Genomic DNA, 27,889 nt, shown 5'->3' with positions numbered 1-27,889 from the left:
AAAAAAAAAAAAAGCGAAATATTTAAATATTGATCATTTTGCTTCCAAATAGAGGTTGTTCAAGCTCATCTAAGCCTCTTTGGCCAGAAACATCTTGAGGTCAAAGCTAACAGGAAAACATTTCTAGTAGTTCTAAATTTCATCTGGAATATTAAAACTGAGAATTGAAACTTTTCCAGTAATATATCTGCATATATATTTTCAGAAAGGATATTAACATCTGAAGATTGTTTTATCTATCTTTGTTAAAAATAACAATTTAGATTGATGTTTGGTGTGAGGTAGGCTTTGGAAAATAGATTTCAGAATGTTCATGCGCAGCAGAGTTTACTATACTCAAATAAACCTTCTTTTGTATTTCATATTTAGAGAAATCTGTGAAGAAGAGAGAAGAAAAAAAAAAAACACCAAAAAAAAACCAAAAACAACAACAACAAAAAAAAACAAACAGAAAACAACAAAGTACATAGACCGTTATTTCTTCTTTAACCTATTACAGATTGTTTGTTTCAAAGTATGTATATAAAATAATAACATAAGAGGAAGAGGTATGGGAATGCATCTCTCTCCCTCCTCCTCCCCTTTCCCCCCCTTTTTTTTTTCCCTTCTCTGGAAGCAGAAAATGAGAAATAAAGGAACAATCTTATATTTGAGAAACATCATAGGATTTGCTTGTGAAGCTCATAAATATTCCTTTTCAGTTAGTATAAAAAAAAAATAAAAGGCAAACATGGTTTCTCTATTGAGTATTTCCTCAATTTTTCTTCTTCAGCCTTGAAGCACATTTTGTCAGTAAAACTAATGTTTTCTAAAAAATGGAACTTGTATTTCAGCAATAATCACTGTATACAAGCAGAGAGAAATAAACGTTCAACTACATTTATCAGAAGACACAGAGGCTTGCACAGTGTTTCTGTTACTACTCTGTTCATATAGCTAGATTGTGCAGTTACTATCTGCAATAATTTAATATTATTATATAAGGAAAGACCAAGTCAGCCAAAAACATTGGTGTCAGCAGGTGTTATAACACTGAGTTATAACATCATTGGTCTGACAAGTCTGCTGATAGATTAGCATAATATAGGATCATACTGATCTAGCCTCACATATTAATCAAAACACATCCCCAGACAGGATAAAATGGCTCAAGAGGCACAATAAAATGCATCTGAAATGGCATGAAATAAAGGAAAAAAAAAAACAGTAAATATGCATGTACGTGACAGAAAAAAAAAAAAAAAGTATGTGCAAACAAATATCTGGCTCCTTTGTTAATTGTTCCTTCATCTTTCAATAGCAATAGAAACAATTGCTATTTCTGTGGTTATTTCTGGCAATTAGATAGATAAGTACTAAACTAAATGCCTTTGAAAATATAAATTAAAGAAGGCAGATTGATGTTTCCTGGATACATTTTTAGCTGGCACAGAGACTAGGCTACTATCGCAATGCCAATCTTCTTCCAAATATTGGTCACTTAGCAATGTGAAAGCCAGGCATGGGTGATACAGTGAAAATACACCATAACATTCATGCTAATCTAAGCTGTATCTGGAACAAAAGAGTCTGCTCTTTCACAGGTGCTTTTGCCTGTCCTGATTTCACTAATTTCTGTGCTAGCATTGTTAGACTTCAGAAAGGATATGCCTTGTGTTCAGGTAAGCTTGCTTAAATTTATTGAGAAAGTATATCCCTTTTCTTGAGAAAGTGAAAGTTTTCAGGCACAAGGTGAAGTGTTTTTAGGTACAAAGTTAAGCTTTTTTTAGTGGATGAACTATTAAATAGAGGATTTAGACTCAATAAAATAATTTATTCTTAGCTCTATCGCTTTTCTACTCTATTACTTTTTTACATGTACATCGCTTCTTCTAGATATCTGTTCCTATACTACTAAGCTAAAAATATGAATGTGTTAGCCATTCATGTTGCAGTCAAATAAATGCAGATATGGCTGTTGTTATAACCCTTGCTGCTGACAAACCTACACATCAATAAAATTAGGTTCTTGTATATATCCATAATGCAATGTTTTCAGTACAGAGGCATTCAACACCATTTTGTTGTATGTTAAATACATGCCAGTTGCCATAAATTCTATAAGTGGATAATCCATTAATATACTTTTAATGTGTCTCTGAAACCTTCTACTATTTGCCAGGCAAAGTTGAGATATTCCTCCGAACAGCAAATGTGCTGCTCCAAATAGAGTAGACATCCAGGCAAATCTTCAGATCTTCAACTCCAGGAGTTTTGAGGTAGACAAATACTCCAAGGGTAAAGTTCAAAAATGGAGGGAAAGAAGGTTTAAAGAACTGAGGAACAGAATTGAATGCTGTCTTTTGAGAGATTTATATTTTTGAAAGAATGAGGAAAGACAAACAAACCAGCAGCTACTTTGTAAAACAGAATAGCAGTCCTTCCCTTTCTGGTGCTTTGAAAGAGAGTTATCTGTGTTTATCTGTTCAGAGTTTAACAGTACTTGATCAGTTTAGGCTTTAAATTTATTGATAAGTGAATGATATCCAATATGCAATAAATAAATAAATAAATAAATAATGGGCTAATGGTGTTGTTGATTTCTTGCTCAATTTTCATGAAAATCAGGGTCTTGTAGAAGAAGTGTCTTAATATCAAAAGGACTAAACATTAAAATAATACACTTAGTGCACCTCATCAGAAAAAAAAAAACTTTAGATCCAGTTTCCTCTGGAAATTCAGAATTACTATCCAAAATATAAATAAATAACAAATTATTGTTAATTATTTGTTAATATAAATATAAAACATTGTTACATGCATTTTATATGCACATTAGAAAAACACATTTTAATACCATAAAATTTATCCTCCCAGGAAAACTGTCTAAACAGCAGCTGGGAAAACATAGTATAGAGAGAGTACATTAAAGAAGCAAAACAACGCAGCAGACTTCTTACCAAATTCAATATTTTTGCAGTGTATTATATTCACTTTTACCAAGCATATGTACAATGACCTCTCCATTTTTAAGATCAAATTAAGCTGGATCCCAGTTTTAAAATAAATTTGAACATTTCTGTTCTGCTTAATGAGCCCTGTTTTATATAAACCAGGGAAAAATTGACATCTCTGACATAGACATAGATGTATCAAGACTTCAGGACATGTAAATGCTACCTATAAATCTGCTAAATATAGCCTGGATCTCCCATTGCAAAGTTCTAGGAGAATTGTCAAATGATCAGATTCTCTCAGCTTAAGATAGAAATATAGTTTGATTCCACTGTCACTCTCATTGCTGATCCAAAAAGGAGTCACTTTTTTCTTAATGAAATTATATGTGAAAAATGCAGAAAGCTAAGGAATCTTTAAACTTCTACAGGTAGCATTAAATTTATTATTAATCTTGTATCACAGAAAATGAGCCTGGAAGATGTTTACACATTTACAACATTTAGTGGATCTGTTTGTCTCAAAGCATTAACAACTGTCCTGTCGTTTGCTGATCAACTGTCAAATATAATCAAACAATTCCTGACATATAAAAGACCTGTTCTCAAAAATGAGTGAGACACTGCTGTTTCCTTATGTGATATATTTCAATACTTGAGTATCATTAAATGGTTGTTTCTAATATCAAAGATAAATGTACACCACTGCAATTATTTAATTACTCTTTACACTATCTCCTCATACACAATAAACTAGTTTACTACTTTCCTCTTTGTAGCAACTTTTTACATATCTGAAGGTTCTTAACAAATGCCCTTTCAGTCTTCTCTCCTCTAGAGTATAGGAACCCAATTGTTTCAGTATCATTCAGTAAGTCATATTTTATAGAACCTCCAATGAGTCATATTTTAAGAAATAATATCTTGAGGACATGGTAAGCCTATTTTTTTAATTAGAAATTCAGAATACAGCAGGATTAGTTCAGTCATCCACTCAAAGACAATTACCTGATATTAGATGTACATTTTCTAGTGTTTGCAGACATAAGCAGGAGTAATTCTCTATAGACTGCATCTAAGAATTTTTCTCCTTTTTACATGAAGCAACTAGTTAAACAATGGTAATCGTAATTCCAAAACATATTCTCATCTGGTATTAATTTTATCCTAAACAAAATTATTGTCATAGCACCAGAAAAAAATGAGTATGAAAGGTTACAGTTATTATGAGAAGCTATTAAAAAAATAAAAAGAAAAAAAGATAAAAAAGATAAAGATATAAAAAGATAAAAGAACTTCCTTCCTTCCTTCCTTCCTTCCTTCCTTCCTTCCTTCCTTCCTTCCTTCCTTCCTTCCTTCCTTCCTTCCTTCCTTCCTTCCTTCCTTCCTTCCTTCCTTCCCTCCTTCCTTCCTTCCCTCCTTCCTTCCTTCCTTCCTTCCTTCCTTCCTTCCTTCCTTCCTTCCTTCCTTCCTTCCTTCCTTCCTTCCTTCCTTCCTTCCTTCTTTCTTTCTTTCTTTTTTTTTTTTTGAAAGAGGATGAGAATTTATTTTGCAAGATATACATGCTGCATATTACTGTTTTATTCCAGCTCATGCACCTAACCATACAGCTTGATTTTTGTTGGTTATGCTCCCTGCACCAACAGTTTGCTGGCAAGGGCAGACATAAACTAATGAAAACACTGTCCTTGTTTCTGCTGTCTCAAGTATCAGCCCACACAGCTCCCAAGATGAGACCTTTGCAGCTTATATATGTTAGAATAAAATTTGATTTAATAACTATATATTAAATTGTATTATCAATGCATATAATGGCTGTTATGTTATACCTATACATATAAATGAAATAACTATTAAATTAATTAATTAAACATGTTAAATATGTTAATTAATATATTATATATTACTAGTGTATTGAATGATTATTTATTATGATTAATATATCTTATTATTATACATCTTATTATTATGATTAACATATCTTGCATTGATATCTATATAATGATATTTCTATTATTATATATAATTGCTGTTATACCTATATGTATAGATAGATACTGGAGAGGTCTCATCTTGGGAGCTTTGTGGGCTTACAAAAGGTGAAGCCTTGGAGCAGCTTCACACTGTCCCAGTATGGACAGCAGCAGCTGATAGGGCTGTTGTTAAGGTCCTCAACCTAGCCCAACAACTGAACCTGTAGGAGATTCTGCATAGATATCAGCTGCTGACCCATCATCTCCCTGGTACTTGTGGCAGCAGACACAAGGACAGTGCATTCATTAGTTTTATGTCTGCCCCAGCCAGAAAACTGTTAGTAGGGAGAACTACATAGAGTGTCTGACTGCTTCCACATTCCAAGGTCAAGCATAAGCTTGGAATGCTTCTAGTCTGGTGTTTTTTGTTTTGTTTTGTTTTGTTTTGTTTTGTTTTTTTCCCGTTCTCTCTCTCTCTCCATTTGTTTCACACAGAGAGCAGAATGTGTGATATGCTACCTGAAATGCCAGCTCTGACCATTTCCCTCCTGGGATGGAAAAGCAGAATAGTAGCTAGAGCATTACATTCATTAATCCCAGTTCCTGTAAGGGTAAGCAGTTGTGGTCATGCAGATTCTTGTAGCTACTCAAGGCATGAGGCAAAATGGTTGAGATCCTCTCATTTTTCCGTTTATTTCCTTTCATTGCTTCCCAAGAAGGAGGCAGGGAATAACAAGGCATCCTTATATCTCTTCTTTTTTGCTTCATTTTCTGCCTCATTTTTTGATGCCTCAACTTTATGAGCAGATGGAGAGTATATATTTATGTTTGAAGTTTGAGTGTCCAGGATGTAGTCAAAAAGAAGCAAAGCCATAGCTAAATAACACAAGAACAAACAACAAAGAGTAACAAAACTAAATCTTTTACAAAGCCTGTTATCAATCCCCCAAAGCTTATTATTATAACTTTACCAGCTTGAAAAAGCAACAGATAATTGTTTACCTGACTAAACTGTGATATTTTTACACTAGCTTTAGTGATCTTGCTGCAGGCTGACATAAAACAAATGAAGTTTGTGTAATAAGTCAATCAGTACTATGATGTATATCTTCTCTGCACAGGACTTCCATACTTCCATGCCCTATAATTAAAAAAAAAGTAATTTTAAGGTAATTTTCTAGCTTCAGTTCAAATCTGGAGTACTACAGAAGTGTAATTAGGTGTTTGAAGCCACGAGCTTCAGGGGCCAAAATAAGAGGCAATAATTTAGGTAGAAGAGTCTACATATTCAGAAACTCAATTTTTTAGCAGACACCAGGTATCCTTGAGGAATCGATATCTGAGGGTAGAGCTATAGTTGCAGTGGATTATGTGGAAAGAATTAGGATTTGTCTCAGACTAGTTTAGAATAAATTGCCTTTGGTCATGGTGTATTCTCTTATGTAGCCCTATTTTGGACTTTAAGCATGTCATTTAATTAGTTTTTAACATACATTGTTGTTTTTTTTAATTATTTATATATATTTTTAGTGCAATTAAAATATACATCATTTTCTGAATCCTCATATCACAAACATATTAAACTTAGGATAAAATAACAGCACAACATATGCTGGCCATACCATAAGAACATAATGGCCTTACCATGAGAAACCTTTATGAGAAAAAGTCATATTTTTTAATATTTTCATCAATATTTTCATCAATATTTTAAATATTTTAATATTTTCGTCATTTCTGTAAATATATAAAAATCTTGATGCTTTTTTTTTCCCATAACCTGTTATGTTTTGAAGAACATCACTTTGCAAAAACAAAAACAAAACAACAAACAAACAAACAAACAAACAAAAAAAAACAGAAGCAAAAACCAGCTTTGTTTCTTGTAAATTTTCTTTGAACATTTTGCTGGCAAGAGAAATTGGACCACAGAAGCTTCATCTTTGTTCTTAAAAGTATTTTGTTTCTCTCTAAAAGGCAGAAAAAATGTGTTCTATTAGTAGGTTCAGAAAAAAGTAGTGACTGAAAAGCCTTGTATTAGACAGAGTGGAGAGAAAATTTTGATCTTCCAACTTTATGTTGAAAATGTCAGACAATTGATATTATGTCAGGAAGCAGAAAACATTGGCCATTGCAATTATCAAGTTGATTATTTTATTTTCTTATTTTATTTTATTTATTTTATTTATTTTATTTTATTTTATTTTATTTTATTTTATTTTATTTTATTTTATTTTATTTTATTTTATTTTATTTATTTAATTTAATTTAATTTAATTTTATTTTATTTTATATTTTATTTTATTTTATTTTATTTTATTTTTCGTTTTGTAGAGACAGCTTCCTTAATTCCTTCTTATTTACTGATTTTTCAACTTTAGTTTGAAAGTATACATTTTCATTCTGTTCACATGTCATACAGAACAAATGGTGAAAGACTGGAAAAATATATAAAATAAATACAAAATGTAACAGTGAATAGAAGCATCTACCTGATGTTTTGATTCATGTAATCATTCTGTTCTCTATAGCATTTCCAAGAGCTGCTGGGAAACCTTTAACTCCACCCTTAGTTGCCAAAAGATGAGGGATATGCTGTCAAAAACAAAGAGAGAACGTTCAAGATTATGTGGCCAAAATGTTCAATAATGGAAAACAAAATGTTTTCTATAATTTTATTAAAACACCTGAAGAACTGTTATATTTATGTGTAAACTGTATTCTCTGACAATGAAATCATGTGTTCTACCATTCAGAAATAACAAGGCTTGTAACACATCACTTTTTATGTTAGATAAAAGATGTCTATGGATTAAAAATCCATAATGGGATTACATTATAATCCACAGGTAAGAGCAGGATTCATGTCAAAGGATTCCAACTATAGTTTTATTAAGCTTTCCTCTTACTTTTGGAGATTAACTAGCAGGACAATATCTGACATACTTGATAGAGCAACAGAAAGGATTTCTGTGGTTTCCACTTTGTATATCTGTCAGAAACACTAATAGAAGAGCTATTGCTGAGCAGTTTTGAAAGGTTTACTCTCTGAGGTTTATAAGTTTGTTTAGAATGTACTTTCTGAGGAAAGTGCATTGTAAGAGCACATTTTTAATCTTCATGGTTTAAATACATTTAGGACTCACAAGCAATTCAGGAAACTTAATGGCCTTTGTATAAAGAGGAATTGGATATGGTTAATATGAAAAGTAGTGTTATAGATAAGCCTGACATTAAAAAAAAAAAAAACAAAAACAAACAACCATATACTAAATGAGCATCCTGCAACTTTTGTCTTGCTAGCTTGAAAGAATAATGGGAAATTCTACATTTTTCTCTTCCATCAAGCAACAACAACAACAAAAAAAAAACCATGCATGAACCAAATGGCTGTACATGTTAAATTGAAGTAACCAAAATGCTGAGTTTCATCAAGATGGAATAAGTTCAACTCATAGCTTGACAGTACATGAACTGTTAACACTCATAGCTTGACAATACATAAACTGTTAAAAGCTCATTTAAATCAGTAATGATATGATATGATCTTTAGCTTGTACTCTTCATTTCATATAAATGATATGAAAACAAAATGAGCTCCTAATCTGAGGTCCTCTTATATATATATTAATAATATTTTTATATATTAATATACATTATATCTATATATTTGTAAAGTCTTGAGTCTGCTCTTATACAAAGAAGTGAGTTGTAGCACTGTTGATTCTGTTGTTTACAGCATGAATGAAAGTCACTTCAAAAACAAGTTGTAGTTTTCATACTGCTTCTTGCTTTTTCTTATATTACTAAAATAGACAGTATAGAAACATATCTATAACTCTGATTACATTTTAAATGGCTGTTTTATGCTAATTCTTCCTCCTGGAAGGTAAGAATACCTATATGAAAACCCAAATAGAACCCAAGGTATTGCTGGAGAAAGCCTATCTCAGAGATCCATGCTGTCAATACAATGTTATTCCGAAATTCATTTATTTTATTTTATTTTTTTCAGTTAGACACTCTGAAAACTTAGGGAAGAAACTTCATAAGTCTTAATTATATCTAGTTTTGAATTCTCAGTGAATATATATGTAAAATATACTAATGCAACTTGGTCTTCTACTATTAGAGGTACAAAGAACCTAAAACCTAAACAGTTGCAAAAAGGTTACACACAAGAAAAACCTTCTGTGTTGTAGCACAGGCCTAATAAAGAATTGTAAAATAATAACACTGGGGAATCATTTGTTAGATGTTTAAAATCATTTGTTAAATACCTGTTTTTATTCCATTTGAATAATATGCTAAAGAAAAAGGAAACACTCTAAAGTTGTTGTAAACAAATCAGTAATTAAAATGCATAATGATGAAATTTGCATTTAGCCTGTATTTGTGAAGTTTGTATTTGTCATGCTTAACTTTTACCCTTTGCTTGTTGCAATAAATTGTGACAGGATTTCACATTCTGCAAGATAGATAATTTCTTTGCATTTTGTAAACTAAAGCCCTTTAGTACTTGCATTTAAATTTTAACAGATAGCAACCAAATTCACTTTTGTTTTTCAAGAGCACTTTGTAGATTTCTTAAACTTTTCAGGCCAGTAGAAATCACCATACCCATCTTGACTGACATCTCACTATAGAACTTCAAACTACTAATTATCACATCCAAACCATAGCATTTTTTCTAACCTGTGGCAAGATTTAAAGAATCTATATACATTTGATTTACAGACTTTAAGTAATATAAAATATATCTAATTCCTATATAAATCATGCTAGAGTTATTAAACTCTGATAAGATATGTCTTATGTCCATTCTTAAAGTTCTAGCAGTTATGTTTTCTTGAATTTTGCTCTACTAAAATAGTTTAATATTTTAATATATTTTAATATAGATACATAATTTCTTCTTTAATGTACATTAATGTACACTGTATTTTTTTGTCTTCCACCATCATGCTCATTGAGTTTGGTGCATGAAATGAACATTCCAAAATAGAGTATCTCATGCAAATTGAAGAAGGATTTAAAGCGTGGTGTTGAAGAAGAGAATACAGGAAGCCAACCAAATGAATGAACATCTATTAAAGGATTATCTTCCTTTCCCCTCCTGTCCAAACAAATGCTGGTCATGAAATGACCAATTCAACTGTAATGAGAATACTTACACAGGAAACTAAGGAATCTGAGATTTCAGGTTAATGTAACATCACAGAACAAATAACTTCATTTGTTAAAACATTTGTTCAATTCTTTTGGACAGGTCCATGGCATGTTTAGAATTTAAAAGTGCCTAAGAAGTACGCAAGTATCAAACCAAACACTGTGCTAAAGGAGCTAAGACATCTCAACAGAAATGATTATACATTTTGTGATTTTGGATAAACTGTCCAAGGCTTGCATCCCTAAATATGAAAAAAAAAAAAAAAAATAATAATCTTATACAAACTAAATATACTGATACTATACTACATATGCTGATACTATAGTAGTATCAGCAGTCTGATTTACTTTATGCTAGGCTAGGTTTTGAGTAACACAGTTTTGTTTTGTTTTGTTTTGTTTTGTTTTGTTTTTTAATATATTTTAAAATAAATTTATTTACTGTCCTGTTCGTGCTTCATATTAAGCATTTGAGTCATCTTATTGACATTGGGGGATTAAAGCTAAGAATGTGCTTAGCTTTAGCATGTGATCTGTGTGACTAAAGCTTTTACTTTGAGATTCTAATTCATAATTACTTTTAAAAATAATAACTCACAGTTTCTTTTATTTATTTATTTATTTATTTATTTATTTATTTATTTATTTATTCCTAGTAACAACTTAGCATTCCAAAGACTAGAGTTTGATTTGTACTATGCAAGATCAACACGCAGATGTTTAAGTGCTTCACACAGCTCTCGATACCTGTTTCATGGAGTATTTTACTACTCAGTAACTCTGGAATTTAAATGCTTACCCCAAAAAAATGCTGGGAACATCCATAATTAACTTGAATATGAACAGAAAAAAAGTTACTTTTTGAATGCTGAAATTTTCTTAGTCATCACATATCTATTGTCTCTTCTATCCAAGTATCTAATAAAATAATCTTCTAGCTGTAGTTAGCCTCTGCAATCTTCTTGCATCTTCCCCTTTCACATGTTTTTACTGCAGAGGAAGGGAGCTATTTGACAGCTTTCCTGATTTTTGTTCAAGATAAAATAAGTGGTATACAAGTTGTCATACCGTTCTTCTCAGTCACAGTTCTGTTCTCAAAAGATCACCACAATGGACAAGAAAACAATTTGCTTTCCAGATTCATTCATCTATTGTCAATGATACTGAGACTGCATAAAAATGGAGGCCTCCTGGTATTTCTGTACTAAGAAATGAAGGAGATTATGATGATTTCCAAAAAGTATCTAATGAAGTTTTACTCAAGCATGTATCAGAAAAGGGTCAATTTGGATCTGGAACCTAGCATAAAATTATATTGTTTTTCTAAGTCACATCCTTTGAAATATGCTTAAATGAAGAACACAATATGAAATGTTATTAACTACCCTAGAGCTACTGTGTACCTTCCACGTTAGCTCATATAAAATGTTGTAAACCAATCATTAAGGTTTGTTTTGTGTGTGTTCTTTCATATGTCCATCTCATCAAGGCTCACCCAGTGATCTGTGAGGCAAGCAATTCTGCCTGTCAGCTTTTCTTACACATCCAGGAAAAATGAGCACAAAAGAAATTGACTTCAAGCGATATTCACTTCTGATTTGTTACTTTTCATCCCAGACTTGGGCTATGCCCCATTACTTCCTACACACTGTTTCAGTGCTTGAATCTGTCAGAAAAAAAAAATAGTGAGAAGGAGAAAAATGTTGGTAGATCACTGCAGACAGAGAACACTTTACATTTATTTTAATTCTTTGCTGAAAGAACTGTTAGTTTCCAAAGTCTTTGGAGAAGTTTATAAACACCAATTAGGATAAAAGACATTTGTGTAAAATAAATAAATAAATAAATAAATAAATAAATAAAATTGTAGATATCTAAACCTTAGAAAGCTCAGTAATTTCTAAGGCATTTTAACATCAATTTATTTAAAAGTTTCAGATTGAAATGCTGATCCAAACAGCTAGGAGAATAATATTTAATTATCACTGTCTCATGCTTATGGTGTTGTAATAAGATGTACCATACAGATCACAGAATCACAGATTTTGATAGACAAAGCAAACAAACAAACAAAAACTCTAAAAAGACTCTTATTAATGCAGTATCTTATTAGGATAGTTAATTAAGAAATTAGGATAATTAGGATAGTTAATTAGGATAGTTAATTAGGAAAGTTATAGGAAAGTTATTAATTAGGAAGTTATTCTTCAGAATATTTCTGCCTGCAATATAATTTCTAATAGTTCAGTCCTTTTCAGGACCCCATAAAGGATGAGATCAAGATAGAAGTCTTAAGCCATGCTAAAAATCTCTCAGTATTCAGTACCTTTTTTAATTAGTGGTTAAAGCCACCATTTATGGTAAATTTAAAGTATAAATAAACTGTTTTCATTTTTGCATACTTAGGAATCATTATGTGATTTTTTCTAGTCAATGACTGTGTCAACTTCTCCATTGAATGGCAAGGCTTTGCAGCTTCCTACTACTTACAGTATAATTTACTGACAGGATTCTAGTGTATTGTATATGTCTTCTCACTTTCATGTTTCATATCTTACTGATGACATAATGATCTTGTTGGTTTACTTGCTCCTTTCACTAGTTATGGAAAAAGAATCTTCATGTTCCCATTTTTATTTTTTTTTTAAGTCCTGATCCAGTAACACTACACACATTGCAGCAAGGAAATGGAGATCAGGCTGGTTTGCGTCATAAAATGTTTTCAGTATTTCTCTCTTTATTTGTGTTTCCACTAAAGCTCTTTCAACCATCCCCCTGGAAGTGATCCACAAATCTACTTTGTCAGCAAAGACTATAGGAATAGAAATTGAAGAAAATTTGTTCTTCAGTAAATGAGTAAAAAAGCTCATTTCTTCAGGGTTGAATTCTCTGGAAATTTAAAAAAGCCTACTGAAAGTTTCTCTTAACTTTTTTGTCTTGCAAATTCTGTCTCTGATACAGTGGGTCTGGTAGGGAACAACAACTTTACTTTTACCAGATATAAGTCCGTATGCATCCACAAAAAATGTGTACATTGAATCCTGTTGTTATGGATATTGACTGACAGAAATTAAGCAGCAAAGAAATCTTCAGTCTGTGTTTTAAATTAGAAGACAGTAACCATGTGAAAACACACAGGAGTTCAAAAGCTACCAGGGAATCTCATTAAAATGACTCTTACTGCAAACATTTTAAGTTGAAGGAGGAAAAAAAAGGAAATACCAAAAAATAGAAATGTCAAAGGCTTCTAGATTTCATAAAAGCTATCTACGTTACGTAGATTTACCACAAAACCTAGATCAGTTATCCCTTCTTCTAATATCTAGCATGTTCAGGCATATTAACATAGTCTACTCTTACATAAAAGGAAGTTTCTGTTCACAAAATCTCCCCAGGTATATTTATTCTTTAAATAATGTTCCAAAGAATCTGATGGATTTTCGTTTAGGGTTTCAGGCAAGATGATAAAATCTTAAAAATAAAATCATAATACATCAATTATACAGTAGTACCAGGAGACTTAAGATGATACAATTGAGCCATTCCAGAATGAATTTCATAATTTTATTATATTCCTAATGTTCCATCATTTTCTGCAATTGAACTTTTAGCACAGCATCTTTTGCAGGCTGTGATTCATTATAATCTGAATCAATCCATGAACATAAGGTGTTCATAGATCTCAAATATCAATGTTCGGTAGTTAGAGAAATTAGTATCATTGTAGCTTACCATTTAGAGGGCAATTTCTCTACCAGATATGAAATGAAAACAGTATATCTGAATTTCTGCCCCTTTCTGAAGTTTTGGCATCTAATTTAAGGATATCCATTAGATGCCTTCATCACCCTCCCTTTTCAGGACCCAGTCCTGAGGAGAAAGCTTTAAAGAAGAATGTGGATTTATGGATTTAACATGGATTTAAATATCACTCAGGTGATATTACTCTTTTTTATTTTTTATTTTTTCCTAGTAGATCTGCACTGACCAAGTTCTTAGTGAGGGAAGAAAAAAAAATAAAGAAAATAAAAAAAAAGTTTCCTAGGCTGCTGCAGCATTAGAGGAATTAAAACCAGTCTTTAATGTTCCTGTTCAGAATACATCAGAGTTATCTCGCTGAAGCTGACCTATATGTAGCATATGATGTAATATTTATGTGGACAGAAGTAGGATGAGTGGACAACTTAATTAGCAAGTCAGTAACCACAACACCCGTCTCAGACTGTGATCCTTGGAATCCTTGGAATACATCTATTTGTTCCAGTTACTGAATAATGTAAAATATGTAATAGGGGACAGCCAGGTACAGAGGTAAAGGCACGTTGATTTAGGTGCTGCCAACCTAAGGACAACATGAAAGTGATCTGCCTCAGAATTTCCCTTTCATAGCACAATACTTGGTGTCCAGGTGTGGAAAGCCTGATAAGCACCCTATTCTCAGCTACCAGTTTTTGTTGTTATTGTTGTAATTTTAATTATTATTTCTTTTTATTGCAGAAATGCCATGAGATTTCACAGAATCACCAAAACACTTGATGATTTTAAGTGAATTATGCTTTTAAAAATCAGTATTTACTTTGTTGAACAACTTTTTCTCCATTCAGATTTGTTTCTTTTCCTATACAAAAACTTTTTTTTTTTTTTTTTTTTAATATACATATATTTAGAAAGCTGTCTTTATTTGAATAATTCTGAAAGGAATTTACTAGATCTTGATATAGATGTAGTCATGTATAGGTACAGGTGGAATTACTCATCCAAGAGAGCTAAGTCTTACTATTGCTACATTGTGCATAAAAAAACCACAAACCTCAATCACATGTTTGAGAAAACAGTGAACTGAGTACACAGAATGAGGAATACATGTAATCTTTTAGCTTCTAGCTCAAGATGTTATCAGAATATACGGAAGTGATCTAAGTGTTGAAATAGTATATATTGATTGATTTGAACAGTATATATTGATGTAGTGATTATATATAACCAATGGTAGACAACATTAAAACCAAGACTTTCTCACTGAAAAGAAATGCCTGGACTAGTAATTGCAAGATATAGGATACATATAGGATAGATTTAAGAGAGAAGCTAGACAATAGAACTTTACCTAATATTTCATCTTTATACTAGGCAAGATTTGTAGCTTGTCTATTTTACCAATTGTTGGATGGGGTTTTGAACAACCTGTTCTAGTAGGAGGTGTCTCTGCCCATGTTGTGGGGGGTGGAGGTGTTGGAATTAGGTGATCTTTAAAGCCCCTTGCAATCCAAAACACTCGATGATTCTATGTTTCCATGATTTAAGTGTTTCTGTGCATGGAAAATTGATGATGATGATGAAGATGATGATGACAATGACAACTTGGTCTTGGAAGCTAATTGCTTCAACTGTTTTCTGGTAACTCTTTTGGCTTTGATAAGGCTTGGTCAGCTTCAGCAGATGAAAATGGGGCCCAAAGATCTGTTTATCTTCTGACATCAGCTTTGACTTTTTTTCTTTATTTACAGAGAGTAGTTAGTGTTGATTGCTATAAATAATCCTAACTGATTCAATTATATGAGCAGAAAAATCTATGTCCAGTGCTGCATTCCATATTTACAGATGACATCGACACCAAGTAGCAAAAAACCTTTCTAATGATCAATAAAGCTCATTTAAACTCATTGATTACATTTATACGCTTTCTCATCAGAGAGGTTTAAATTAAATATCTTAACTCAAGTTCCTAAATTCATTCAAAATACTGCTGCCTGCTCAGGAACTTCTTAATATGTCTTAGTATTATAATGGCTAGATACATTACCGGATTCATGGCTGGTGAATAAATCACCACTAATATCACTGAAATATTGAAGAGGGTGCAGATTAGAGTAGTAGTCATGCCACTTAATATGAATTGAGAAGGTGTGCATGTTCCCATATATTTTTTTTTTCAGAGAAAATTGTCAATTGACAAATATAGATTCACAGCGTAAAAAATCTGTGCATACCCAGCAGCTTTTTAACACTTTCCTATATTTTCCTATGTATACCTTAACAGAATCAGAATGGCTGAGGTTGGCAGAGACCTCTGGAGGTCATCTGGTCCAACTCCCTGCACAATTAGGGCCACCTGGAGCAGGCTGCCCATGTCCAGGCAGCTCTCTGCTGCACAACCTCTTGTCCACAACCTCTCTGAGAAACCTGTTCCAATGCTTTGCAAAGAACTGCTTCCTGATATTTAAATGGAACCTATTTTGTTCCATTTTGTGCCCACTGAAATAACCCTTAATAATTTTGCATACAGCTAAGGATAGTGACGGCATGCTCACTCTTACAGTTAAATCATATTGATTTTTTTATTTTTTCATATCATTCAATTTCTCAACATCAAATTTCACCATATCTTTTCAGAAGTTACTGTGATGAATCAACAGTTAGAAACTTTTAAACAGTAGATGGCCAAACACAGACACAACTAAAATTCAGAGTGTCACTGTATGTTCCGTTCAGTCTATCCCTGAGCTCCTGCAAAATCCACTGGCACTCCAGTTTTGCTTAAAGTGGCCCTGCTAGCCTTCTTACCCTTTCCTTCTTCTATACATAAGTTTTGCAACTTACATGGAAATAAAATAGCATTTGTACAGACATCTTCAAAGATAGCCTTTCGGTTGTTTCTGCAACATCTGTGCTGGAGAAAACTTTCTGTAGGAGGAGATGAGGTTGTTGGAGGTAAAAGGGATTAGAGATAAAGATATAATGATTTAGGCACACAGTTCTACTGTTGGCTTAAATTCTACAGAAGTCCTTGTAAAATTTTAAATACTGCTTGCAGGTGGTTAATAATGTGTATTGTCTCACATGAGACCAAGTATTCTCTCCTTTTTGTGGATACAGTGGCTAAAAGGAACAGATCAGGGAAAGCTTTTTACATCTGAAAGGGTGCTAAACTGGTGCATATGGTGGCTGGTATCAGCTGGTTTTCCAAACAGCTCTTTGTCACAGATGACCATGTTTCATCAGGCCCACACACCAAATATAGCTAAAATGTCATAAAAACTATGCAAGATATATTTGTCTCTCTATTGTGCTGACATTTTTTTTATTTTTATTTTTTTTTTTTGTTACACTTCTCCACCAAAGGAGAACTAGACTGAATTAATTCTTTACTTGTCTAGAGATCAATGAGACACTTTCCTTCATGTTTGTACTTGTCCATTTCTTTAGTATCAGGAATGTTGCCTATTTGGCAAACAGAGAGACCTGAAAATTAAGACCAAGTTGTTTCCTCACACGGCAGTGACAGAAAACTGCAGGTTCATCTTCCTACATCACCATAGTCTGTTTTGCATTAGGAAGATATATTCGTTTCCATAGCCATGTTTTATACAAGGAACAAATACAAGTGCTAAACCAACTAGTCTCAAATATGTTGCAGAGTTTTGGTTTTGTTGATTATTTCCAACAAGCCTGAATTAGTGACTTTATAGGGCAATCATACTTACTCTCAGAATTGTAAAGTGAAATAAAAAACCTTCAATTCCATTATTTTCACCTGTAAGACAGCCTGCTCTGCATTAAATTCAGGGAAGTAGAAGTCTCTTGACTTCTGTTCTTTATAGTCATCTTTTTTCTCTTCTCATGATTGAAAAGACAGAGCTGAAATCAAGCCAGAGAGACACTGAACAAACTTTGTAGGCATGCATAGCAAAATAATGATTCATTAATAAGAGAAAATTAGTTCATTCACCATATAGGCTTTTTGCAGAAACAAACCACTCTTAACAGGAAGAATGCATTACTTACCAGTACAACAAGCTGTAATCAGAGAGGGGAAGGAACAGATAAGAATTAAGAGAGTAAGTTCAGTTCCTGGAGATTGTATCCCAGGTTTGATTTCCTGCTTGACTTTTCACAAACAAATAATTTATTGTGGTTTATGTTACTTTTGGTTGCTGAATCTAAGACAAAAAAGAGAAAGCTGATTTAAGACTTCCTATGTAGCTATAGATAAATGCCAGCTTCTGACAAAGAACAATCCAAACTTGCTTTCTCATTTTGTAGAGCTTTTCTATGTAAATACAAGAGGTACAGATACTAAGAGACTGTGTAGCACTGTGTGTTACTATCAAGCAGTTGCCACTTTCCAAAAAAAAATTAAATGTTTGCATTTCAGCAATAAGGAAACTGTTTTACAGACTATATGTGAGCATCCTAGAGAACCTTTTAAGACACCACACTGGAAATCAATTATATTGGAACAACTGAGTTGAGTGAAGTTGCTTGAGGCCAAGAACAAATGAAGACGAGCTTTTAATTGCATTAATGCTTTAGAATTCTCTTACTCATGATTTTTCATACTATTACAGCTAAGGAGATAAGGAGATGGAAAACAGCCTAGTAAATACGTCAGGGACACATGGTTAAGTTCTGAGCTGTTGGTGATAATAATTTGTGGCAGAAAACAAAAGATATTTTATTACTTGTCATATAGGCTATCTAGCAATATGCAACATTTGTTGTGTTTTCACCTATAGATTGCCATCTCATGTCAGATGCAGAGTTGCTGAAGTGTAAAAATGTAGTGGACCTGATCCAATGCCTGTTGAAGTCAGTGAGACTCCCTCTAATGACTTAGCTGGGCACTGAATTGTACAAAAATTTTTTACTCAAGCTTGTTCAACTATATTCAGTGACAGATGAAGATACCATCATTTTTGAATTACAGATTTCATATTCTATCAGTGAGATAATGCTTTATGCTACTGAGGAAGAATTGAAATAGAAACAGAAATTTAATTTGAGAAATATTTAAAAACAGAAGGCTTCTATGTTTATTTATGCATATTCTTTTAGCTGTGGAACATATTCTGACTTCAGTAATTACTTCATTAGAGTCTCTGCTGGGAATTTGAAATGTGATCACCAGTGAGGCAAAGAAATCACCAATATATATCCTGAACTACTTTACTACTTTTCTGTCTTTTTTTTTTTTTTTTCCAAATTGCTGGGATCTTTTACAATGCTAGGATTGCCAAGTATAATTTATTTTCCAACTGCTAGAGATCTCCAACAAGATTCTTCCAACAAGATTCTTAAAAAGCGTTCTTATTCTGTTGCAATTAGTTCAAGTGAAACAAATGAAGTTTGAAGAGAAAGTTAAGCAGAGCTATGTAGAGTGTAGAGTACAGAAATGTACAGCTTTATTATGGGAATACTTTAACTGGAGGAACCTGTTTCAATTTCTTTACCTTTTCTATTCAAGTTGAAAACAAACAGGAAAAATATTTTGGATTACCTTAGGTTATTGAACTTGCTCTTTTTGCTCTTTTTTATTGTCTTTATTTATATATGTATATATTTTAATGTATAGACAACTCCTCCTTATACTGCTCAAAAATATGCATTGCAAAGCTCACAAAATAAATAAATCAATCTTTCAAGACATCTTTGTAAAAAAAATGTAATTTATTGAAATTAAAGTCTGAGAACAAAATGTTACTTTACCCATTTTCATATGTGACCTGTCAATGCCAATTTTCAAATTCACTTGTCTTAGTTCAGCAAAATACGATAGAATTTGAATTTGTTTAGCAGATACTGCATAATCTGCTAACCTGGACACGTAGTCTTGTGACCTCACTCCTGACAAGGCAGGTGCATAAAGTTGTTGTGAAAATCAGTTTCTAGGCTTGAAATAATAAAATTGAAGCTAAGACCTACTGCAAAACTTTTTTTCATTCTCTCTGTTCTTGAAACACGTGCAACACACTATGCCTCGCAAACTGTGAAGAGCTGCACATGTTTAACTGAGACTGTAATTGATACTGAATATTCAAAATACTTTAGGTCTTTCAATTCTCTGGGCAGTTTGAAGTATGTATGCTTACAAGGGCCAAGATTTTCAGCCTACTTGGTACAGTAGCAAGCTGCTTTCTCAGTGTGTGGGATTAACAGACTGTAATGTGATACAGTTGATCTGTATGTCATGTGGGACTGCATGCATGATGTGATGACACGGTTTTGTGGATTGCACTGTGCAGCAGAGACACAACAGAAGAAAAGGATGGCAAGGACCATTTGATTAGAAGAAACAGTGTAGTTTTGAAGACAGTATCTTGTCTGCATCATGGAATAGAAATCTTTCTTATCTGAAAAGCAATGGGATTGTCCCAATTACTTGGTCAACGTATTTCAGCAGAAAAGAATTTAGGCAAAAATGTCTATCTATGTCATGGGAAAAGTTATCAGAAATGCCTTTGTTATATGTGGTAACCTACACTATTCAACATTCAATGTTACCTTTAAAGCATTTCAGGTTATCTATATTGTGGCAAGATAGGGGCAAATGTGGAACCTTTAAGATTATCTATTTTTAATGTTAGATATCTATTTTATGTTATCTAGAATATTTGCCACTGCAGACTACCTGAAACGCTTCAGTGTCTATTCTGACCTTGTTTTTGACATTGATTCAGATGTTGATTGACTACCTACCATTATGGAGGAAGTACAGTATGAGAAGTGGCTTACCTCCTGAGGTAGGACTGAGTTTTGTCATATTAAATGAATTCTAAATTAATCTCTTGTCACACACCAAGAAATAATTTCAAACAACAGGCCTTTCAGATATAGCTATTGAATTGCTGTCAAAACCTATTAAACCATCTACTCAATGATCTTACAGGAATTTTAGGGAGTTTAGTTCTTGGGCAAGAGAAAGAATTGAAAATTCCACTGAGGAAGTGTGCACTCTGGCTATAGATTTTCTGTCAGGGAAAATTAATTCAATATGCAATTAAAACATCTGTTTAAAATTTTGTGTGTTTTTCTCTTCTTCCAGGACTTGAAAATGAATATGTTCCACATGATTATAACGTGGAAAGCTGATGCAGGTTATTATATATAAATATATATATAAACATTTATTATATATATATATATACACACATATTTCTTTAATACTGATGCACAGGAAAATATTTCTTAAAAATTTGCTAGTAGGTAACAAAAATTTGCTTTGTAGGTAACAACAGAGTTTTAGAAACAATACATCTTAGTTTTAATACAGCAGTATTGTTAGTGAGTTAAAAGAATATGGGCCAGAGTTGTAGATTTATTTATTTATTTATTTATTTATTTGTGGAAGTTTAGAGCTTTACCTAATTATTTTTAATGCTTTTAATAATTATATAAAAAAAAATCTTTTTTTTTTCCCCTTTTATTTATTTATTTTTTTTTTCCAATAAGAAAACTAATTTTAAAGCTTCCTTGTTTTTTATGCAGCAATACTGTATACAAATACGTCATGGCTGTTGTATTTTAAGAAATTCATAGGAATATAAATGTATATGAAAATGAAATGAAGCAATGAAAAGAATTCTGGAAGAAAAAGGAAATAAAAGGCTAAAGTGTATTATATTTTTGTAAGACATTGGGATTCTTAGTAGAGAACTACAAAAAAAAAAGCTTACTAGAGGAGGTAAAGGCAACTTAAGATTGTACATATTAATTAATTTTGTTGAAATCTTCCTTTATAAATCTTTCTCTCTCTCTGCAAAAACAGGTATTTTGGGCTGTATATATATAAACATATGAAACAGAAAACTGATACAGAAAATTAAAATGTAAATAAGTAGTTTACTAAAATGACAGGAAGATTTGAACTTCTAAAAAACTCCCTTAATTGGGCAAACTTATTAATTGTACAGTTAACTCCTGTATGATTCCTCTGGAAGTATTTATAGATTCATAGAATTATTAGAGTTGGAAAAGACTTTCAAGATATCTGGTCCAACCATCCCCCTACCATCAATGTCACTCTGTTAAACCATGTCACTAAACACCACATCCAACCTTTGCTTGAACACTCTCAGGGATGGTGATGCCACCACTTCCCTGGCCAACCTGTTTGAATGGCTGACTGCTCTTTCTGAGAAGAAATGTCTCCTAACTTCTAACCTAAATCTCCCCCGGTGCAACTCCCTCTGGTCCTATCACTAGTTACCTGTGAGAAGAGGCCGACCCCCAGCTCCCCACACCTTTCTTTTAGGTAGTTATAGAGAGCAATAAAGCTTCCTCTTTTCCAGACTTTCCTGAGGTTCCTCTTTTCCAGACTAAACAATCCTTAGCTTTTCCTCAGGCCCTTGGTTGGCTTTGTAGCCCATCAGTTCTACAATATTACTGTACAAATAGTGGGGCTCAGAGATGTGATTTTTGTCATTACTGGTTTTCTGGTTTCACACATTTAATATATGTTATAGTTAAACTTTCTTTTTTGTTTCCCTTTTTCTTTTTCTTTTTCTTTTCCTTTTTCTTTTTCTTTGTTTCCCTTTCCCTTTCCCTTTCCCTTTCCCTTTCCCTTTCCCTTTCCCTTTCCCTTTCCCTTTCCCTTTCCCTTTCCCTTTCCCTTTCTTTTTCTTTTTCTTTTTTTTTTTTTTTCCTTTTTCTTTTTCTACCAACTCACAAGTTCCTAAGTTTGTGAAAATAGTAGTAGCATCCATGATAATTTCTCAATATTTCTCAATTATTTTTGGTATACTTTTTTTTATATTTCTCTCAAGTTGAGCAAGTCCAACTTTGCCTTTCAAGAGGAATAATCCAGGAGAGTTCTGTTGTCTTCTGTGAAGTGGATTGTAAAGTTTTAATAAGATTAATAAAGATATATATTTTTTAAAGTCTTGTAGAAATGCATAGCTCAGATCAGCAAAGCGTAATGGACTCGAGAGAATTCATTGTAGTGAAAGTCATTGGGATTTAAACTATATCTAGACTGCAAGGACAGGGAAAAGATACTATAAAGTACATTTGTGATATTACTGTAAAGTGTTAGTCAAGGTTAATAGGTAACAATTAAACTTAACTCCATCTTTCTCTCCTGTTGGGCTAGGAAATGAACTGAGTCAGACTTGTTTCATTCATTGCTGGAATCCAGCAACCAGTCCTGGTACAGACCTGTTGAAATCAATGAATGCAAGGAGACTTCTACTATAGTAAACAGTAGATAGTTTCTAGTTTTGGAATTCCAAATGGTTGATCTTTTACTAATAAAGGTGCTTTTTGGATCTACATGTATGTTTCCGTGCATGAAGAGCATATAGATCCATATTTTTTCTTATACATAATTTTAAATAATTTTATCTCATTCTAATAAATCAGGATTAAAAAAGCAGAACAGTGACACTCAATTAAACTTCATCACCAGAAGAGATTATACTTTAAGCAATTATTAATGCAGTTGCCTCTTTTCTCTTACCAGGATGATGATTTCAAAATGTTGAGAGGGAAAACAAAAATGACTTATTTCTTTCTCTCTTTGGAGCAATAGTTCAAACCAAATTGTCACTGTGAGGGTTGATGGCTCTATCTAACTGATAATCTCAGAAATAACCTGAGCTCCTTGACACTCCATACTAGGCAGTTGATTTTAGAGATGGAGTATTGCAGAGTGAAAAAAAATAGTTAATTAATTAAATGAAAAAACAATACCAAAAACAAGCAAACAAGCAAACCAACAAAAATAATTCAGTAAGAGGAAGGGAAGAATTCATGTTAAACTAAGGAAACTCAAGTAGGCAAGAAGCAGTGGCATTCACCAGCCTGGGAATTGTTCATGACAACAGATGTTATATGTCTCAATAAATTTGGACCAGGTACCAATTCGTTCAATCATGAAATTAGTATCGAACCTAAAATAAAAGGCAATGCACCTCTTCCCTCTCTTATAAGTCACTTGGAGGTATCCATATGACAGAATTTCCCCACATAAAATGGAATTACCTCATCTTAAAACAGTATAGATATTAGATAAAATAATACTGTGAGAGAGGTTTAACATATAAAAACTATGAGATTGGGTCTATATACTAGTTCATTTGCTACCTGATCTTACCTAGAACAATCAGCTAATTTATGTATGGAAATCTTCAGATTAAGACAGAATCTGTCTTCAGCAACTCTGCCTTCTGCAACTGCAGAACTTATCTGCAACTGTAAAAATACATATCTAAATATAGATAGTGAAATCTACACTTGCTAGTTTATAAAAATTCACAAGCTCTGCTTCTCTATTTTCAAGATTGAAGAGCCTGTAGATTCCATAAACTACATGTGGAATATACATATCAGGATATTAAACACTTCAAAAGCTGGAAGAAGTTGTAAACTTCATAAACAGAAAATACATAAAGCAGGAGGGGGAAGGAGTACGGAAAGGTGGAAAGGATAGCAGGGAAGGAAGCCCGGAATGAAATGAAATAAAACTGAACTTAAAAGTGCAGAACTGAAATTACACTTACTTTAAGAGACCATGTCTGTGCCACTTGTCCCTCATTTTTCTTTTCCTTGCTCTTGATGGTAATATTGAAAAAAGATTAGGACTGTCTCCCACAGCTTCCTCATTGTGACCAGTTAAATTTGTTCTCTAGACATAAAGAGTATCTTTGTCATTTTAAATAAACTTCATTTGCATGTAATCCTGACACTTCCTACTCTTCCAGAAAAGCAATCTGGACCAGAACACACAGCAACATTAATGCAGCAGAGTTGAAAGAATCAAAGGAAGACATATTTTTTATTAATTATTTTTAAAAAATCAATTCAGCCTAATTCTGAATAGTTTAAATGTCTTTGATGAGAATAGAGACATGTTCAGCATGTGTACCACTGTAAATGTTTAAATGTTTCAAAGGAAGAACCTAAAATGTGATGGCATAGTTATCCTAATATATGAGTAGAGTTTAGACACCAATTGAGGGCTTGTCATAGAATTGTAGAATCATTGAGGTTGGAAAAAACCTCCAGGATCATCTAGTCCTAGTGTTACCTTTTCTTGCTGAGAAATAAAAGATACCCAATGTCAGATAGGAAATATTTAAAGATGAAGAAATATATAGTAGGACTAAGGTGGAACTGAAAATGTGGTTACTGGTATATTGTGCCTAAGCATTACTTGAAGCTTCATTTGATGTTGAAACTCCCCATCTGACCTGCAAGTTCCGATACTGCAACATTTCCTGAGTTTGCTGCTGCTGCAACAGGTAGATTGGGGATGCACAAAAAGCTGTGAGGGTACACAGCTGAAACTGAAGAAGACAAACATATATTCCATGCTCAGGAATAAAAACTGGGAGAGAGGAAAAAGGTTGTAGGAGTTTTTTGGATTCCAAGGTTCCCATTGTTTTAGACTGATTGAGCATTAAGCTGCTTGTGAAACATAGTAAGGGATTACCTTTGCATCACTTAGTGTTTTTTGTTTGGTTGGTTGTTTCCTTCATAGTCGTTATCTTGACCCAAATGTTCCCTCAAGTTTGCTCTTTCTATTCCCTTCTCTGCTTAGTGGGGGAAAGGAAAGAATGAGTAGCTATGTTGGTGCTAGTCTTCTGCCCAGGGTCAGCCTGCATCAAAAGTCAGGTAGGCCTTTGTAGAGAATACTTCTGTGTTTGTGCTCCATCCAGAAAGTTAGTGTAAAGATGGAAGAAGATGAAGCCACCTTATTATTTTCTAAAAATTCATTCGTGGATCCCGAACTGCAGTTCTTGTTGATACAATTTCAGACTTGCCTTTAGCGCCACAGTTTTTGAGAAATATGAAAGCAAATTTTGGTGTTTCTAGCTTGTGATGTAGAATAGCATTTATTTTAGATCACCAATGGTTCTGTAAGAAGGAGCGTAGATGCCTTACATAGGTTGTCATTTCATGGCTGAATTTAGGTATTACAGACTCTCTTGACTCCAGACTACGATTCCCAACTAAATAGTATAATGGCTTTACAGGGAGTCAAACAATACTGCAGAAATGAGACAAAGTTTGTAATCCAATCTGATTCTCAAGACAAGATGAAAGTATCAAAGAAGAAATAAAATCAACAAAACATAGATGAGCTACAGAAGTTATCACAAAGGCGTGAATTAAAGATTAATTTTAAGACATGGAAACATTTTATTCTGGACTAGGCTCTGCAATAGAACTGGAACCAGTTTTATACAAAACACTGTTTATTGTGATGAATGTTAACTGATAAAAGAATCTCAGAGCTACCAGAGACTGAAATACATAATCTATTATCAACGCCTTCACAATGAGTTAATCTTGGAAAGCCTTAAAAACAGGAAAAAAATCTGTTATGACAGATGATAGTTAAAGACTGAAGTACCATTTTTTTCTTTGCTTCTATTTTCCTCTTAGTTATATATATAAAGAACTCCTCATGTTAAATAGGACGGAGAACCCCTCAACCTATCCCACTACAAAAATAAAATAAAATGAAATATAAAACAAAGTAATAAAATAAAACAAAATAAATCACTGCAAAATTATTTTTCTTGGAATTGAGAAATTAAAGGATGCTGTAACAAAATACGTATCTCAGGCTTTATGAAATTCATGTCTGGCAAGACTGGCATGAGAAAAAATATGAAAATACTTACACACATACATTGATGTTGCTGATAGGTATAGTTTGTAAAGATTTTTCTGAAATACACATTTAACATTCTTTTGAGAAATGCCTCAGGTTAGAGATCTTGAATAAATTTTCTTATTTTCTTACTGTGATTTATCTCAGTTTTGGACTTAAATCTGAATTTAATTGACTTTCCAGAATACAATTTGTTGCACAATGCTGTTTCAAATGAATATGAAGTAATCTGGCTTATCTAATTTATATTAAACTTTTTTCTCTGCTCTAATTACTTGAGACCGTGAATTGGAATCCATAAACATTGTACAAAGCTTTACTTGAACCTTTCACCTTCCCCCAGAATCTGTTCCCTGGATGAATAAAAAATCCAAGAACAGAAATGATTTGTTCTAAAAATATATGTTCAGATATCTATTCAACAAGTGTCTTCTTACCCACCTGACTTAGAGAATCATTCTGTTCATCCTGGCAATTCTGTACTGTAGTTAAGAGTTGGTTCAGGGATAATTTTTTGTTTGTTTGTTTGTTTGTTTGTTTTCTGCTGCACAGTGGAATATAATGGTTAAATATATATATATATATATTATATATATATATATATATATATATATATATTATGTAATATATATATATATATATATATATATATTGGAGTTCCTAACTATATATATCAAATTGTATGAGTGTGTCACTGCACCTTTAAAGAAGACTGCTGAGTACAGAGGTTAACAGGTAACCAGGGCAATATCAAGCTGAAGCTGTCTGAAACTGATTTGGAGTTTAAATGAACACTATGCTAAATGAATATTTCAATAGATTTTTAAATAAACTACTGAAATCAGGAGAAATTAAAGAAAGAATAAAAAGTTTAGAAGTACAGAAACAACACAGAAATGCACTGTAAACAAAAACAGTTAGATGATGGTACCTTTGATTCTTGACACCTTGTGAAGTTGCAGCCATCTAGAGATGATCTCTTCCCGTCCCGAAGTGTAGCTCTGAGCCTGTGACCAGCACATTTTTGCCAATGGGAGATAAAATAGGAAAAAAAAACAAAAACAAAAACAGGAAGCTCCGGGACATAAGGAATTCTTCCCATGTCTGACAGGAGAGTCAGTTGGCTCTCCAGGCCCCTGACATGGATACGGCAGACAGGAAAAAACACGACCCTTTCATAGCCTTCAGCAAGCTGCTATGCTGAAACTGGAGCTAACTGAAGCTGGCTCTGCTGCTTTTATGCTTGCACCTCATGTGCATAGTCATACTGCATAATGTTCAAGGCTGGAGAATCAGTCCAACTTTGTAGTGAAATATCGATAGGATTTGCAAAAAAAGTCTTTAGTATTGACCTAACTCCTATTTCATTGATATCAGCATAAGCTTTACAGGTAATTTGGTGGAAGAAGAGCCAAGCC

General features: G+C 32.9%; 1 long non-coding RNA gene across 3 annotated transcripts; it reads right to left on the bottom strand.

Moving 5' to 3' along the window:
- On the bottom strand, positions 1-27,668 carry LOC140001847 (uncharacterized). Of its 3 annotated transcripts, XR_011807432.1 has the most exons (5): positions 27,403-27,668; positions 24,352-24,476; positions 17,861-18,015; positions 7,399-7,501; positions 1-6,047 (listed from the first exon to the last, which is right to left on the bottom strand). It is a non-coding gene; the product is annotated as an uncharacterized lncRNA (long non-coding RNA). The 3 variants fall into 3 exon arrangements; XR_011807431.1 differs by lacking the exon at positions 17,861-18,015; XR_011807430.1 differs by lacking the exons at positions 17,861-18,015; positions 24,352-24,476.
- Positions 27,669-27,889: the final 221 nt, after the last annotated feature.

The sequence above is a fragment of the Anas platyrhynchos genome, chromosome 2, assembly GCF_047663525.1.
Source record: "Anas platyrhynchos isolate ZD024472 breed Pekin duck chromosome 2, IASCAAS_PekinDuck_T2T, whole genome shotgun sequence".
Classification (NCBI taxonomy): Eukaryota; Metazoa; Chordata; class Aves; order Anseriformes; family Anatidae; genus Anas; species Anas platyrhynchos.
The sequence above is the reverse complement of the archived record's forward strand: the minus strand, read 5'-3'. Positions and strand labels throughout refer to the sequence as shown.